We start from the raw sequence: 15,933 nt of genomic DNA, 5'->3' as shown, positions 1-15,933 counted from the left end.
GGGCACTGCCCATAACAACATTAGACACTTTCCTGGCAGAATAAGCAGTTACCTATTTTTCATCCCAGCCTGAGAAAGAGCACCCGTAAACTCTGATCTAGGGTTTTGTTCCACACAAGCTCCAAAGAAACTACCTCCAAGGTGTCGAGGGCACAACAGCCTTCCCGACATGGAATCTGACCCAGCACGGGCAAAAGTACTCTTTTCCCGATGGAGGTAGCTGGGAGAATTTACAGGCCACAATGACCAAAACAAGGAAGAGAATAAAGACAACTGAGTTAAGACTATCTGCCACATGGCAAAGGAAGAAAGAGTGAGGCCTCAGTGATAGAAGAAGATGAGAAAGAAAGAGAAAAGAGTAATTTCTGCCGGGGTATAATCAATAAAATTTCCCTGCATCCAGTGGTTCATCAACCACTGTAAGATATCTCCTACCTCGAGGGAAGATGGCCTGAACCAGTGTATGTCTGCTAGCAGGAGTCTAATAAAACTGACAAATTTACAGACACAACAGGACCACATACAAGAGTGACAGACAAAGGGTGGGTGCTCCCCAGATGGAAGACCAGTCAGATGCCTGCCCGGCCGCTTTCTTGGAAGAATTTTCAGGGGCGTCTTGCCTAAGGTGTACCCGTATAATCCCCGGGCCTGGTCACCTCAGGATGGAAGTCCAAGTAGGACAGCTCTGAGGTGAATCACCGCTATGCCTTACGACGCCCCAGTGGAACTGCGGGTGAAGGCCCACACAAGCCCCGTAGCCTTTCAGCCGTGGGACTACATATATACACACTCACTCTCTCACTCACACAGAGGTTACGGAAAACAACCGAACGCTGCCACCCACTATGCCAGCTACCAGAAGGCGAACGCTGGTACCCACTGCACCAGCTACCAGAGGGCTGCCACCCACTATGACAGCCACCAGAAGGCGAACGCTGGTACCCACTGCACCAGCTACCAGAGGGCTGCCACCCACTATGACAGCCACCAGAAGGTGAACGCTGGTACCCACTGCACTAGCTACCAGAAGCCTCAAGCGACATCTCGGTGAGGCTTGCCAGGTCAGAGTTGCAATGACTCGTCAGTCCCCCAACGCAGGCCCTTCCTTTGAACTAGTTCCCAGACGAGACTTACCTCCGGAGGTTTTTTTTTTAGGACCCTGAGGAATTTTGGGTGAATGTCGGCCGAGAGTTCGCTTATCCTCCACGGTGGCACTCCGGGGCCCTAGGAAAGAACAGGGGGCACCTCCCCAGAGGCCCCCAAGGTGGGAGCGGCTGCCCGGGGGAGACTCTGAGATGGCTTTTGTCTGGTGATAACAAAAAGGGAATATCTCGGTGGGACCTCCAAATGTTGTATTGGATCGAGCGTAGAAAGTTAGCACCAAGACAAAAGTATGCCACATTGCAGGGTCATTTATTATGCCAGCGACCACAGAGGACTCATGTCTCTCCAACCTGTGGCGTCAAAAGGAGGGTGCCAAGACTTTATACCCCAAAAACCACCTTGGGAGTGGGGGTGAGGAGCGGGGATGGGCATGAAAAGGTTTCAGACATTCCAAGGGCTAGGGGATTCTGTGATTCACCTCCTGGGCGGAGACGAGGACGGGGGTCTCCGGACATTCCAAGGTCCAGGGGATTCTGTAATTCACCTCCTAGGCAGAGATGAGGGCGGGGGTCTCCGGACATTCCAAGGGCCAGGGGATTCTGTAATTCACCTCCTGGGTGGAGATGAGGGCGGGGGTCTCCGGACATTCCAAGGGCCAGGGGACTTTTGTCATTCTGTTTGTTACTTCAGTGGTTTACAGAAGTCAAGATAAGCATTTGTTTACACACAGATCTTAGTTATCCTGGGCTGTTTATTTTAGTTATTACCAGTAAGCAAAGGCTAGCAATTCTGGCACAATATCACACATACAGTAACGGGTGGCATTCTTTTAGGTGTTTGATCTTTACCTGCCTTCTTTTTCTGACAATCTCTGTGAAAATGCCCAGGTTTACCACAATTGTAGCAGGTAGCTTTAGTCTGTAGGGCTGAGGCAAGGGCATTCGCAAAAACTGTGGCATGATGTTCAGGAGTCCCTACACCCACACAAGCGCAGATGTAGTCATCCAGGTCAGCCCCCTGCCACTTTAAAGGACTAAGACTGCACCGGCATTCCTGATTTGCGTTTTCAAAAGCAAGAGACTGTAAAACAATTTTCGCGGCTTCGCCATGACCAATACCTTCAGTTACGGCAGTACGCAGCCGTGAAAGAAAATCGGTGTAAGGTTCAGAGGGTCCCTGCATTGTTTTGACGAAGGAAGGGGGCAATTTTCCACTGATTTCAATTTTTTGCTAAGTCGCCTTTAAAAAAATATTTTTCACTTGCACCAATGCAGCGTCATCAAGACCTGCCTGCTGAGCAACAGTAGTATATCCCCCTTGGCCAGCGAGCTTATCACAAGTGGGCCCAGGGGGGTTAAGAGTTTCATTAAGCCTAGCCTGAACACGCGCCTCCTCAAGCCACCAACTGCGGAGCTGCAGCCACTGAGCCCCTTCCAGGACAGTTTTTCCAATTGCCTCCCAATCCACAGGAATTAAAATATTTCCGGATGCAAATGAGTCCAAAAGTCCCAAAACAAAGGGAGATTGGGGGCCATATTGAGACACAGCGGCCTTAAGTTCCTTTAAGATTTTATATTGTAAGGGGTTATAATGTACATTAACTCCGCCCTGAGGAAACTGAGCATTGGGCGGAAATCTCTGCCGCTGGATAGGGAAGACCAAAGGGGGATCCTCCTCATGCCATCCAGGGGGAATGGGAATATCTTCCGGAGGCTCTGGATACCCAAAGGCAAACTGTAGGGGGCCAATTTCAGGAGGGCCTCCAGGGGCTGCCGCCGCAGTTGGAGGAGGTGGCGGGGCAAAGGCCGGAAAGGCAGAAAATTGAGGAGCGGCCCTACCTACCATCCAACCTTTTAAAGGAGGAGAGGGCGGTGGCGGAGGAGCAGAGGGCTTCATAGGAGCAGAAAGGGAGGAGGCCAAAGGACTTTTCAATAGCTGTTTCATAAGATTGATAAGCTGCTCCGTTTTTGTTACCTCATACTACCCTTCCGACTCGGAGGACGTAGCATCCTCCTCTTCAGGGGGGTCACATCTATTGCCCTCTCCTGTATCAGAGACCCGATCATAAATGGGTTCGGGCAGCTCGTCGGAGGCAGAAGCAGCAGCGGCCTTATCGGCCACTGGCGCAGTAGCGGACCCTTCATCACTAGAAGTTTCCAACAACTGGAGGGCCCGAGTGATAGCACTACACAGTGTCCACAGTTTCAGACTCATAGTGTCGCCCCTTGATGGCTTTGACGCAGGACCCTCACTACCCGCTTCCACTCCCTCATATTCAGCTGCACCTTATGCTGACAAGCAAACCAATAACACTTAGTATGAATATGATCAAATAATTGTTTTAAAGATTTATCTGAGACTTCCGCTCCTATAGAGTAGAGCAATCCTTTTAATAGTTTGCAATATTCCTTTTCCAAGGATGGGGAATTCCCCATGATTTTCCCGAAAGTTCCCCTTGTATTTGTGAACTCCGAATGCCGGGGACTCACCCTTTCGGTTTCGCTCGCTTCTTTCTCTTCCGCAAACTGCAGCGCCGGACCCTGCTCGCTGCTCCACTTGCTGCGGCCCGGACAATTCGTGGAGAGTAACTGCGAAATGAACAAAGAACACACAAACATAGACAAGACAGGACAAGACTGCAGCCCCGAGAGGCTGTGTTTCTTCATTTTTATAGTCGCGGCAACGGCCTGGTTCCAGATTCTAAATTAGATTCCAAACTGTTCCCTCCTTGTTATTTCCTTATTATGCTGTCTCAAGGGTCATAAGAGTGCAGACAGCACACACACACAAAGACAGCAGAAGAACACAATGTCCTTCCTGTTTGCAGGCAGGGACAAGGGACAAGCTTGTGTGCAAAACATGTTCCCAATTATCTGAAGAACATCTGCATGCAGAGTATTCCCAGAACTCTTATGACCTAATGCGGAGAGTCCTCAGGCGACCTCATCTGTTTGCAGACTAAGGACACGGACTCCCACAGACTTATTTATTTATTCATTGATTCAACACATATTTATTGAGTTCTTACAATGTGCCAATCGCTGGGGACACAACAGTGAACAAAATTTGTCCCTACGATGGTCAGAGTTTTGTAGGGGAGACGAGCTCCTCAGCTCCCTCCTCAGCTCCTCCTCCTTCCCTTGATGGGAAGAGGTGTTGCCTTTGATGGGGGATGGGTGGTGTGTTAGATTATTTTATTGTTCCATTCACTGCCTCCCTATAGGATGATGTAGGTCCCTGACTGTCGCCATGTGGCTTAGGATGCTCCTGTGGGAGGGGATGCATTCTTACCCCAAGGAGGCAACTTGTGACTTGCATTGCTCTGTGTTGAGTGGCTATGCCATGTGCCCCTGCAGAGCAGATCCAAGCCTCAGCTCATTGCAACCTCCGCCTCCCGGCTCTCCCTTCCGCCTGACCCACAGCCACTACTACCAACATGTATGTACGTGAAAATAAACCTTTAGGCCGGGTGCAGTGACTCACATCTGTAATCCCAACACTTTGGGAGGCCGAGGCGGGCGGATCACTTGAGGTGAGGAGTTCAAGATCAGCTTAGCCAACATGGTGAAACCTCATCTCTACTAAAAAAATAAATACATAAAAATGAAAAAATTAGCTGGGCAAGATGGTGTGTGCCTGTGGTCTCAGCTACTCGGGAGGCTGAGGCAGGAGGATCGCTTGAACCCAGGAGACGGAGGTTGCGGTGATCCGAGATGGCAGCACCACTGCACTCCAGCCTGGGCAACAGAGTGAGACTCTGTCTCAAACAAAACAAAACAAAACAAACAAACAAAAAACCCAAACAAACTGCTTATTGTTGCAAGCCACTGGAACTTCAGGGGTCTTTGTTACTGAGATAAACACAGTGACAGCCCTCCAAAGTAGGGAGTGAGTGGTGGCCAGAGCCACAGCAAGTAACTTGTTGTCCCTGTAACCTCGGAACCAGCCTAATCTGGTTCAACTTTGTGGAATAAAACGGTGAGATGTTTTTCAGTTGCCACTGACCCCCAGGTTGAAGTTCACATATGGTGAGCAGGCACAGATGAGCCAAATACGCAACCGTAGGTGGAACTTAAGAAGCAGGTAACCAATTAAGTTAACCAATTAAGAAGCAGTCTGGCGTCCACTTCTTAATTGTCCCAGACCAAGGAATGGGACAATTAAGAAGTGGACACCAGGCTGGTCATGGTGGCTTGTGCCTGTCATCTCAGCACTTTGGGAGGCTGAGGCAGGACGATCACTTGAGTGTCTAGTTCAAGACCAGGTCCTGGGTGGCCGTGCCCACCCTCTTGGTCCGGGCTTCCTGGACTCCCTGTCCTCGGGCTCCGACGCCTTGCTCTCCGTGTGCTCAGACCCTGCTACTCCTGCAGCCTCCTTTCCCGGCATTACATCCTCGCTGGCAGCCCCAAAGCTGCATTGTTCCTTGCCTGCCTTTGGCATATTTGAATTTCCTGCCTTCCCACACTTTTCCTCCTTCCCTCTTCCCCAAGTGGTGCTCCCGGCTGCAGCCCGGCCTGAACCGCCAGGTGCGCGCCACCAGCTTCCAGAGACTTGCCTCGCTCTTTTTGTCCTTTTTGTCTCTTTTAATCCTTGCCCCAGCCCCTGAGGAGGCCAGGCTCAGCCGTCCTTCCCTGGGGAGGGGATCTGGCTGTGCCAAGGTGGAAATGACTCCAGAAGGTTCCTGTCGTCTCGGGCCTTCCCCAGGACCAATGTTCTTGAACAAGACAGACAAGACCTTCGAGACGGCATCTTTTTTTTTTTTTTTTATTGAGATGGAGTCTCACTCTGTCACCCAGGCTGGAGTGCATTGGCACGATCTCGGTTCATTGCAACCTCTGCCTCCCAGGTTCAAGCAATTCCCCTGCCTCAACCTCCTGAGTAGCCTCCTGAGTGCACCACCATGCCCAGCTAATTTTTGTATTTTTAGTAGAGATGGCGTTTCACCATATTGGTCAGGCTTGTCTTGAACTCCTAACCTCATGATCCGCCTGCTTCGGCCTCCCGAGGTGCTGGGATTACAGGTGTGAGCCACCGTGCTGGGCCATCTTCTTGTTCCTCCAGCCCAGAGAGTCAATCACAGAAGCAATTCCCTTCCCATCCTCTCCCCTTCCCTTTTTTTCCTTGAGACTGAGTCTTGCTCTGTCACCCAGGCTGGAGTGCAATGGCACCATCTTGGCTCACTGCAAACTCTGCCTCCCAGGCTCAAGCGATTCTCCTGCCTCAGCCTCCCGAGTAGCTGGGATTACAGGCACCCACCACCATGCCTGGCTAATTTCAGGTATGTCTCTGGTGGCCAGAAGAGCCACCATGTGGGAGTGGCTGCTCCTGCCTTCTTTGACAGTCAAGTGCATCAAATCGGAGACCTTTTCTTTTCCTCTTTTGAGACGGAATCTCACTCTGTCACCCAGGCTGGAGTGCAGTGGTGCAATCTCAGCTCACTGCAACCTCTGCCTCCCAGGTTCAAGCAATTCTCTGCCTCAGCCTCCCGAGTAGCTGGGACTACAGCAATGCACTACCACGCCCAGCTAACTTTTGTATTTTTAGTAGAGACAGGGTTTCACCATCTGGGCTAGGCTGGTCTTGAACTCCTGACCTCGTGATCTACACGTCTCAGCCTCTCAAAGTGCTGGGATTACAGGCCTGCGCCACCGCGCCCGGCCGATCAGTGGCCTTTCCTCCATCTCCTCCTGTTGGGCTTTGTCTGTCCTGGTCACCAGGGCCAAGAACTCCATGGGACCATCCGCCTCGTCCTTGTAGCTTCAGAAGGCCCACTTCTTGTGAACTTGCCCTCCGACTGCTGCCTGGAGTGCTGGGTACAGCCTGCTGTCATTGTCATCTCTGCTCAAGCCCCCTCATCTGCCTCCTCGATCTTGATGTCCAAGCTCTCCTGAGAAACTTCCTCGGATTCCTTCTTTGCCAGGGGAAATGGACACGTCCTTCGGGCCCTCTTTTAGCTTCTGGCTCAATTTCTGTGACCCCTCCTCTTCTTGCTACTATTCTTGTAGCCCCGGGAGGGTGGACACTTTTCTTGATGACTGTCCTGACCCCTGGGCCTGGGTCTCCGAAGCGGGAAGGGTGGGCGGCCCCCCCCAGGGGCCCGTCATCCAGCAGCAGGCGTCTCATCTGCCTCAGGACCCTCGTGTCCTACGCATGGTCCTTCCACAGAACCCTCCAGACCCCATCCTTGCCCGGGATCTCCCTGGGAATGGCAGTGTGATTGACGTCCTCCACAAACTCCACCAGGGCAGCCTGGGCCTTCTCGTTTGTCAAGGCCTTCATGCGTCCCAGCCTGAACCTGACCAGGGGCAGGAGGGAGGGCTGCAGGGCGGCTTCGACGTGCGCCTGCTCCAGGCCCTCCGGGATGCCGGTGACCAGCAGGGCCCTGTGCGCGTCCACGTCCAGGCCCCGGCACCAGTCCTGCAGAAGGCTCATGGCCATGGTGCGGCCCACTGGACGCTGATCTTGGGGCAGGAGGGAGCCTGAGATGGGGTGGGCTGCAGTGCAGAGTCAATGCCACCCTGGAAAGCCACCCTCAGGGCTTAGAGTCCCGGTTCCGGTGAATGTGGCAAGGCTGGGGTGGGGCTCGGGGCTCCTAGTTGCCTGCTAGCCGGCTGGACACAGTGACATTCCTCCGGGACCCCTCCCCAGAGCTGACTGAGGATCTGCAGGAGACTACGGATCTGTTCTCCATGGATGCACGTGGATCCCTTTGAGAGCAGCGGCTCGTCTCAGAGCTACCAGATGAGGAAACACCTCCCACTCCAGCCACGTGGGGACACCCCCCTCCCCATTACCCCTTAATCCTGATGGTTCCTCTGTGCCCCATCAGCCAGGGCAGCAGGCCTGGGCTCTGGCAGGGGCCTGTCTCTCCCTCCTCCATTGGCTCCCGCTGTTTCCATGGCAACGGTTTTCAGGCTGCTGCAGGGACTGACCGTTTTTTGTTTTAAGAAGCCCACTGAAAAGGAGAATATGCATCTTGTTTGCTTACTGAGGTCTTTCATGACTTGAGGAGATAGGCCTCACACAGAGAGCTAGGCTTGGTCGGTGGGACGGGGCCTCCTCTGGGGCTCCAGGTCTTGGGTCAGTTTGATGTTTAGGGCCCAGGGTGGGCCAGGTGAAACAGGCTGAGTGAAGGTTGTGCTGTGGGCTGGGCCTGATGCAGGGACACAGATTCTATCCAGGTAAAAAAAAGAAAAAAACCACAACCAGCCGGGCACAGTGGCTCGCGTCTATAATCCCAGCACTTTGGGAGGCCAATGCGGGCAGATCACTTGCTGTCAGGAGTTCGAGACCTGCCTGACCAACATGATGAAACCCTGTCTCTACTAAAAATACAAAATTAGCCAGGTGTGATGGCATGTGCCTGTAATCCCAGCTACTCAGGAGGCTGAGGCAGGAGAATCTCTTGGACCTGGGAGGTAGAAGTTGCAGTGAGCCAAGATTGTGTCATTGCACTCCAGCCTGGGTGACAAAAGCAAAACTCCATCTCAAAAACAAAAACAAGCAAAAAAATCACAACCGGAGAAGCATGGTGGCTGACACCTGTAATCCCAGCACTTTGGGACATCGAGGCAGGTGGATCACTTGAGATCATGAGTTTGAGAGCAGCCTGGCCAACATGGTGTAATCCTGTTTCTACTGAAAATACAAAAATTAGCCAGACATGATGGTGCACACCTGTTAGGAGGCTGAGGCAAGAGAATTGCTTGAACATGAGACGCAGAAGTTGCAATGAGTCGAGATCATGCCACTGCCGTCCAGCCTGGGTGACAGAGCAAGACTCTGTCTCAAAAAAACAAAAAATGAGGCTGGGCGTGGTGGCTCATGCCTGTAATCCCAGCACTTTGGGAGGCCAAGGGGGGCGGATCACCTGAGGTCAGGAGTTTGAGACCAGCCTGGCCAACATGGTGAAACCCTGTCTCTACTAAAAATACAAAATTAGCCAGGTGTGATGGCATGTGCCTGTAATCCCAGCTACTCAGGAGGCTGAGGCAGGAGAATCTCTTGGACCTGGGAGGTAGAGGTTGCAGTGAGCCAAGATCGTGCCACCGCACTCCCGCCTGGGTGACAGAGCGAGACAAAAAAATGAAAAATCACGACCTTTGGGCAGCAAGTGCCACCATGACCCTGCTGGGCCTGCTGTGTAGCGGAAAGTAGGCGGCTTGCTCAGAGGTGAGGACTTGCTGGTGGAGGGGAGCGTCTTTGGGCTTCAGGAAGAGCCCCTAGGACACCTGCAAATGATCATGTCATGACACCAGGAGGTCCCTTTCATGTCTTGCTAACTGTCCCACCAGCACCCCAGGTGTGGCCCCAGTATGTTCCTGGGCCGCACCGGTGTCTGGGAACACTGTCATGGTGAGCAAGCCCCAGGCCCTAGGATGAGCCTCAGGTGAGACACTCACTTCGCACTTCTTCCACCTGGGCAAAATAACAAGGAGAAAATCAGCTGTTTCTTATCATCAGCCCACCCCATGGCTAAGCTGCTGGTCTGCCCTCTGTGTGAGCTTGGATCTGTCCTGCACATGCAGGGGCTGAGAATATGCTTGCCAGACAGGTCTGCTCCAGGGACGGTGATATCATCTCTGCCAGGAGCCTGTCATCTTGTTCCCTGCTGACAAGTGACCCAGAGCCCCAGGACCAAGGTAAAAAGACTCAGGAACACGGAAAATGATGGTGCCAGCTCTCAAAACTCTGGAAGGCCCTTTCCCTGTCCGCCTGACTCCTGGGCCAGCATTTGGAACCAGATGTACTCTCTGGCAGGGCACTGAGAAGCCCCCCACCCTCCTTCCCTTGGGGGCTTGGAGAATGTTTTGAGGAGCGGGATGTACAGGAATCTTTAGGTTCTAAATACAGAAACCCAAGTTAGCTTTGTTTAAGCAGGTTAGTGAAAAAGGAATTCATTGGCTCATGTTACTAAAGTCCAGGATCTGCACTGGCTTCAGGCATGGCTGGTTCCAGGGCTCCTTCATTCATTAATTTAGCCCGGGGATAGGGTGAGCTCTGTAGGAGTCACCTGGAGGGAGAGTGGGGAGGGGGTTTCCCAGAGAGAAATGGAGGTGAATTACTCAGGAGAGAGGAGTGGACTCTGGACTGGAGAGCAGGAGAATCTGCCCTAAAAGCATGATGGCATTAGTGAGACTCACTGTGCCCGGATCAGGGAGGGACTGAAGGGAGTGTGGGACCCTCTCCAGGAGCCCTGGGGCCTTGGCTTCCAACGGACTCCTGGCAGCACCCCTGGCAGCCTCAGCAGGATGAATTTCCAGGTCCTGGGAGCCTGAACACACACCCTTGGCTAGCAGGTCTGGAATCTCCTCTTCTTGGCTGTGGGTCTTTGTTAGAGAATGTCTCGATTTCTGGCTGGGGGAGAGGGAGAGGGTGTCAGTCATCCAGTGCTCACTTGTTCAACCCCGTAGGCTGATCTTTCCTTCCTTCTTTCCCTTCCTCCCTCCTTTCTCTGTCTTTCTTTGTTTCCTCCCTCCCTTCTTTCTCTCTCTCCCCCTTTCCCGCTCCTTTCCTTCCTTTTTCTATTTCTTTCCTTTATCTCGCCTTCCTTCCTTCCCCTCCCTCCCTTCTCTTTCCTTCCTTCCTTTTTTCCCTTCCTCCCTTCTCTCTCTTTCTTTCCCTTTCCCTCCTTCTTTCTTTATTTTTCCCCCTTCCCCTTTCCCTTCCCTTCTTCTTTCTTTTCTGGGGACGCCGAGATGACTGAAGCCCTGCCTCCTGGAGCACAGGGAAAGCCTGGATACTTAGGGGAGGAGGGTTGGAAGAGCTGGAGCTAACTCTGGATCAGGGCAAGCTTCTCAGAGAAGGTGATTATTTGTGCGAGGTGAGGTAGGGAAAGGGAAGAGGTGCTTTTGAGGCAGCCAGTGGGCTCAGATCCCAGTGACTAAATGGAAAACAGGATGTTTAAGGAGCTGGGGGTGGAAGGGTGTGTCTGGGCAGCGGGATTGGGGTTGGGTAGGAGGTGGCAGGGCCAGGCGCAGAGGGTCTTGTGAGTCGGTCCGTCACCAAGGCCAGAGCTGGAAGCTTCTCTGCAGCTTATGTGCTGTGTGATGCTGGGAAAGTTAAACGACCTCTCTGAACCTCACTTTCCTCATTTACAAGCCACTCTCAGAGTTGCGGTGTTGAGTTAGGCACACGGAGGATTTAGCACAGGTACTGGTCACCATAGGGCTTTAAGTATCGATTATTGGTGTCAATCCTTGTTTTCCTAATTCCCTTTTGTGTGTAGAACGGGCTGTTGCTGTATGAGGAATTTGCTGGGTCAGGGCGCCGTCTGGTGGGCATGGGGAGCCAGTTCAGGGAGAAAGATGGAACTAGAGGTTTTGGTTTTAAAGGGCATCACCCTCCCTCCCCCTCTTCCTCCCTCCCTCCCCCACTCCCTCCCTCCAGTGCATTCAACAGGGTCTGATCCTGCCTAGGTAGGGACTGAAGCAACTCAGGCCCTACCTTCCCGGGGGTTTACAGCCCGGTAGGGGGAGACACAGGAACCCCACCTGAGTAGAGCTTAACACTGCGGAGAGGATGGGACTGTGGGATACAGGGCTTCATAGGAGCCCAACTTGTTCCCGGGGCACTGGGGAGCCACAGAAAGCTTTAGAGTAGGGGAGAAGCAGGGTCAAGTTTGTGATGTCATGTGGATGAATGGGACAGGTGAGGCTGGGGCTGGACCCAACAAGGAGGCTGCAGAAGGGGTGGGCTGGGGTGGCGGAAGGTGTGCAGGGTGTGGGAGGGGAACGTTGGGGCAAAGTTCAGGACCCTGGCTCACTCCTAGTTTGGGAGAGGGGTTTCTTTCTCTCACCCTCGGGGGTCATCCCCAGCCGGATGGTCCGCTGGGAGCTGCCAGCCACTCATCTCCTGGCCAGGCCCAGGCCTGGAGCCCTATGTCCCACACAGAGCTCCGTAGGTCCCCTTCAGCCTAGAGGGTTATGGCTCCCAGTCCCCCAGGGTGGGTCCTGCCGCCGGTGGACCCTGGTGGGCCTGAGGGAGAATCTGGTGGGCCTCCTGGGTGGGCTCTGTCCCCGAATGGTCAGAAACAACCTTTCAGCTCTCACAGTGGGGTGAGAGAGTGGAAAGAGGTAGGGGATGGTGGGTCTCTGGACGCATGCCGGGGTTCTCTCTAGGAGGCCAATAGTTTTGACCTTCAGGCAGAAAGAACCCCGTGGGAAAGTCCCAGAGGTGAGCAGAGCCTGGCTCGGAGGTGGTGAACGTGGAGGGCTGCAGTGTGGGGGGCGGGAGGAGGTTGTGATGAGGCTGTCGGGAGCAGATCACACAGGGCTGTTGGGAGATGCAGGACTTTCTGCGGGAGGCTCTGGGGGAGCCCTGGGAGGTTCTGCGTAGGGAAAAGAAGGGTCAGGTCTGTGCCTTAGGAACTCCTCTGGAGGGGCAGGACGGGAGGCTGTGAGGTCAAGTGGAGACTGAGGCCGGAACCTGGGCAGGAGAGGCCAGGCCAGGGCTGGGTGGGACTGGAGGGTGAGAAGGGAGTGGCTGGATCTGAGAGATGCTCAGGAGGCTGACTTGGCAGAAGAAGTGAAATGACTGCTGAGCTTTGGGGGTTGAGTCCAGGTTGAGGCTCAGTGTCAGCTGGGTGAAGGGGTGGAAGGTAGACTTCCCTGGGATGGGAGCAGCCTGCATGGGGGTTGCTGCTGAGGTCAGGTCAGAATTCTGGGCCACAGCAGCCGCTGGGAGGAGCCTGTTGCCCCCCAGGACCTGGGATCCAGGCTCTCAGGAGTCCTGGGGCTGGGCAGCAGCCAGAGGGGCCTGGCACTGAGCTGGTGGAGGAGAACGGCCCTGCTGGCCCAGGCCCCTCCTGTCTGGCAGGCAGTAGCAGGCACAGAGCCCCAGGCTCCAGGGCTTTGGGAATAACAATAAAAAGAATAATTACAGCTCACCTTGGACAGGTACAGTGGCACGTGCCTGGAATCCTAGTACTTTGGGAGGCTGAGGTGGGCAGATCACTTGAGGTCTGGAGTTTGAGACCAGCCTGGCCAACATGGTGAAACCCCATCTCTGCTAAAAATAGGAAAATTTGCTGGGTGTGGTGGTGGGCACCCATAATCCCAGCCACTCGGGAGGCTGAAGCAGGAGGAATCACTTGAACTCAGAAGATGGAGGTTGCAGTGAGCCGAGATTGTGCCACTGCACTCCAGCCCGAGTGACAGAGTGAGGCTCCATCTCAAAATAATAATAACATTTTGGGAGGCCAAGGCGGGTGGATCATGAGGTCAGGAGTTCGAGACCAGCCTGGCCGAGATGGTGAAACATTGTCTCTACTAAAAATACAAAAATTAGCTGGGTGTGGTGGCATGTGCTTGTAATCTCAGCTTCTCGGGAGGCTGAGGCAGAGAATTGCTTGAACCCGGGAGGTGGAGATTGCTGTAAGCTGAGATCTTGCCACTGCACTCCAGCCTGGGTGACAGAGCGAGAATCCATCTCAAAATATAGTAATAATAATAATTACAGCTCACCTGAAGTGAGCCCTCCGGTGCCCAGGAACGCCATGGGGTTTCACCTCCCAGGGGGCTGGGAGATGGCCAGGAGCAGCCCTGTTGGTTTCATAGAGGAAGTATATTGATCAGAGTTCTCCAAAGAGACAGAATCAACAGGATAAGTGTAGAGAGAGACAGTGAAAGGGGTTTATTGGACAATTAGCTCCATAAGGCTGAGAAGTCCCGAGGCTGTCTGCAGGCTGGAGACCCTGGGATGCAGGGGGCATGGCTCAGGCCAAGTCCGAAGGCCTCAGAAGCCAAGGGTGTCATTCTCAATTTGAGGCCAAAGGCCTGGGAATCTGACAGGCTGCTGGCGTAAGGCCTGGAGTGTTGCAGCCTGTGCTGGTTCCCACGGGGGACCTGGAGCTGAGCCTGTGGTCCTCAGACCAGCAGACGTTTGATTTTAGTGTCGTTGTAGCTAAGGTCGATAAAATGTGCCTGTGTGACCAGCTTCGCTATGTACAGTTTTGGGGTGCAGAGACCAAGGCTTGGAGGTTAATTAAACATGTCCAGGGTTGCATGGCCAGCACCTGGCAGCCTGGGTGGTCTGACTTCAGCGTTCATGGAACCCAGGGCTGGGCAGCCTCTGTGCCCCCACCTCGGCCTCACCATGCACACCCCTTCCCTCCCACCCAGGTGGTCAAGGTGAAGCCCCACGACAAGGACGCCAAAATGAAATACCAGGAGTGCAACAAGATCGTGAAGCAGAAGGCCTTTGAGCGGGCCATTGCGGGCGACGAGCACAAGCGCTCCGTGGTGGACTCCCTGGACATCGAGAGCATGAGTGAGTCAGGCCCAGGCGCCGTGTGCTCCAGCCTAGAGCATTCCACATGGGCGCGCTCTATTCCCTGGGGTGGGAGTGGGCTTGGGGGTAGCCCCTTGTTCTGTCCCCAGGCTGCTGTCTGTCGCTTCTCTGCCTGTGTTCCAGGGCGCTCCATCCGCAGCCTGAAGCTGGGCCTCACGCTTCCCAGTGGGCGAGATCAGGAGTTGTAACACCCCCTCAATATGGCTTGGCTGTGTCCCCACCCAAATCTCACCTTGAATTGTAGCTCCCATAATTCCTACATGTCGTGGGAGGGACCGGGTCGGAGATAATTGAATCCTGGGGGCGGTTTCCCTCGTACTGCACTCCTGCTAGTGAATAAGTCTCACGAGATCTGATGACTTTATGAGAAGAAGCCCCTTTTGCTCGGCTCTCACTCAGCAGCCACTCATGCAACCAGCGATACCCATCTGGATTAGACAACCTGGAAAACCTAAGGACCCTACCACGCATGTCTAAGATGACGGTGCGGCTACCAACAATGACCGTACACCCATCTGTCCCAGCCAGTGGTGCTCCCCGAAAGTCATGCTGTACTATCTCATTATCTCCTCAGCTTGCTCTGTCAAAAGGGGAAAGTTGTTAAAATAAAATGGGGGAGCCAGGCGCAGCGGCTCACACCTGTGATCCCAACACTTTGGGAGGCCAAATTGGAAGGATCCTTGAGCCCAGGAGTTTGAGACCAGCCTGGGCAACATGGCAAGACTCCATCTCTACAAAAAAAAAAAAAAATTAGCTGCACAAAGTGGCGCATGTGCACGCCGGTGTTCCCAGCTAGTTGGGAGGCTGAGGCAGGAGGATCACCTGAGCCCAGGAGGTTGTGGCTGCAGTGAGCTGTGATCATGCCACGTCACTCCAGCCTGAGCAACAGAGTGAGACCCTGTTTCACACACACACACACAGAAGTAGCGGGGTGGACCAGGACTGAGAATTCCCCCGGCAGACAGAATCAGGCCACATAAGCAAAACCTAATGCACTTTGACTTTTGAATATAAGCGAAACTTAACTTAGGTTCGTCCTTCCTTTCCTCCCTCCCTCCCTACCTACCTTTCTCTCCCTCCCTCCCTCCCTCCCTTCCTTTCTCTCCCTCCCTCCCTCCCTCCCTTCCTTTCTCTCTCTCCCTCTCCTTCTTTCCTCCTTTTCTCTCTTAATTCCTTCCTCCCTTCCTTTCTTTTTTTCTTCTTTTTTTGAGATAGACTCTCATTCTGTTTCCTAGGCTGGAGTACAGTGGCACAATCTCAGCTCACTGCAGACTCCATCCCCTGTTTTAAGCGATTCTTGTGCCTCAGCCTCCTGAGTAGCTGGGATTACAGGCACGTGCCATGACACCCGGTTAATTTTTGTTTGTTGTTGTTTTTGTTTTTTGAGTAGAGACAGGGTTTCGCCATGTTGCTCAGGCTGGTCTCAAACTCCTGACCTCAAGTGATCTGCCTGTCTCATTCTTCCAAAGTGCTGGGATTACAGACATGAGCTACCATGCCCGGCCAATTTAGGTTATTTCTTTTCTTTTTTTTTTTTTT

General features: G+C 53.5%; 1 long non-coding RNA gene across 1 annotated transcript in view; it reads left to right on the top strand.

Annotated features, from left to right (window-relative positions):
- LOC108283823 overlaps positions 1-13,314 on the top strand; it is a 16,361-nt gene extending 3,047 nt beyond the window's left edge. Inside the window, exons 2-3 of the long non-coding RNA XR_001816975.2 lie at positions 9,909-9,911; positions 13,303-13,314. This is a non-coding gene — a long non-coding RNA (uncharacterized LOC108283823). The remainder of the gene's footprint in view (positions 1-9,908; positions 9,912-13,302) is intronic.
- Positions 13,315-15,933: the final 2,619 nt, after the last annotated feature.

This window comes from Cebus imitator, unplaced genomic scaffold (genome assembly GCF_001604975.1).
Source record: "Cebus imitator isolate Cc_AM_T3 unplaced genomic scaffold, Cebus_imitator-1.0 Scaffold266, whole genome shotgun sequence".
In the NCBI taxonomy this organism is placed as follows: Eukaryota; Metazoa; Chordata; class Mammalia; order Primates; family Cebidae; genus Cebus; species Cebus imitator.
The sequence above is the reverse complement of the archived record's forward strand: the minus strand, read 5'-3'. Positions and strand labels throughout refer to the sequence as shown.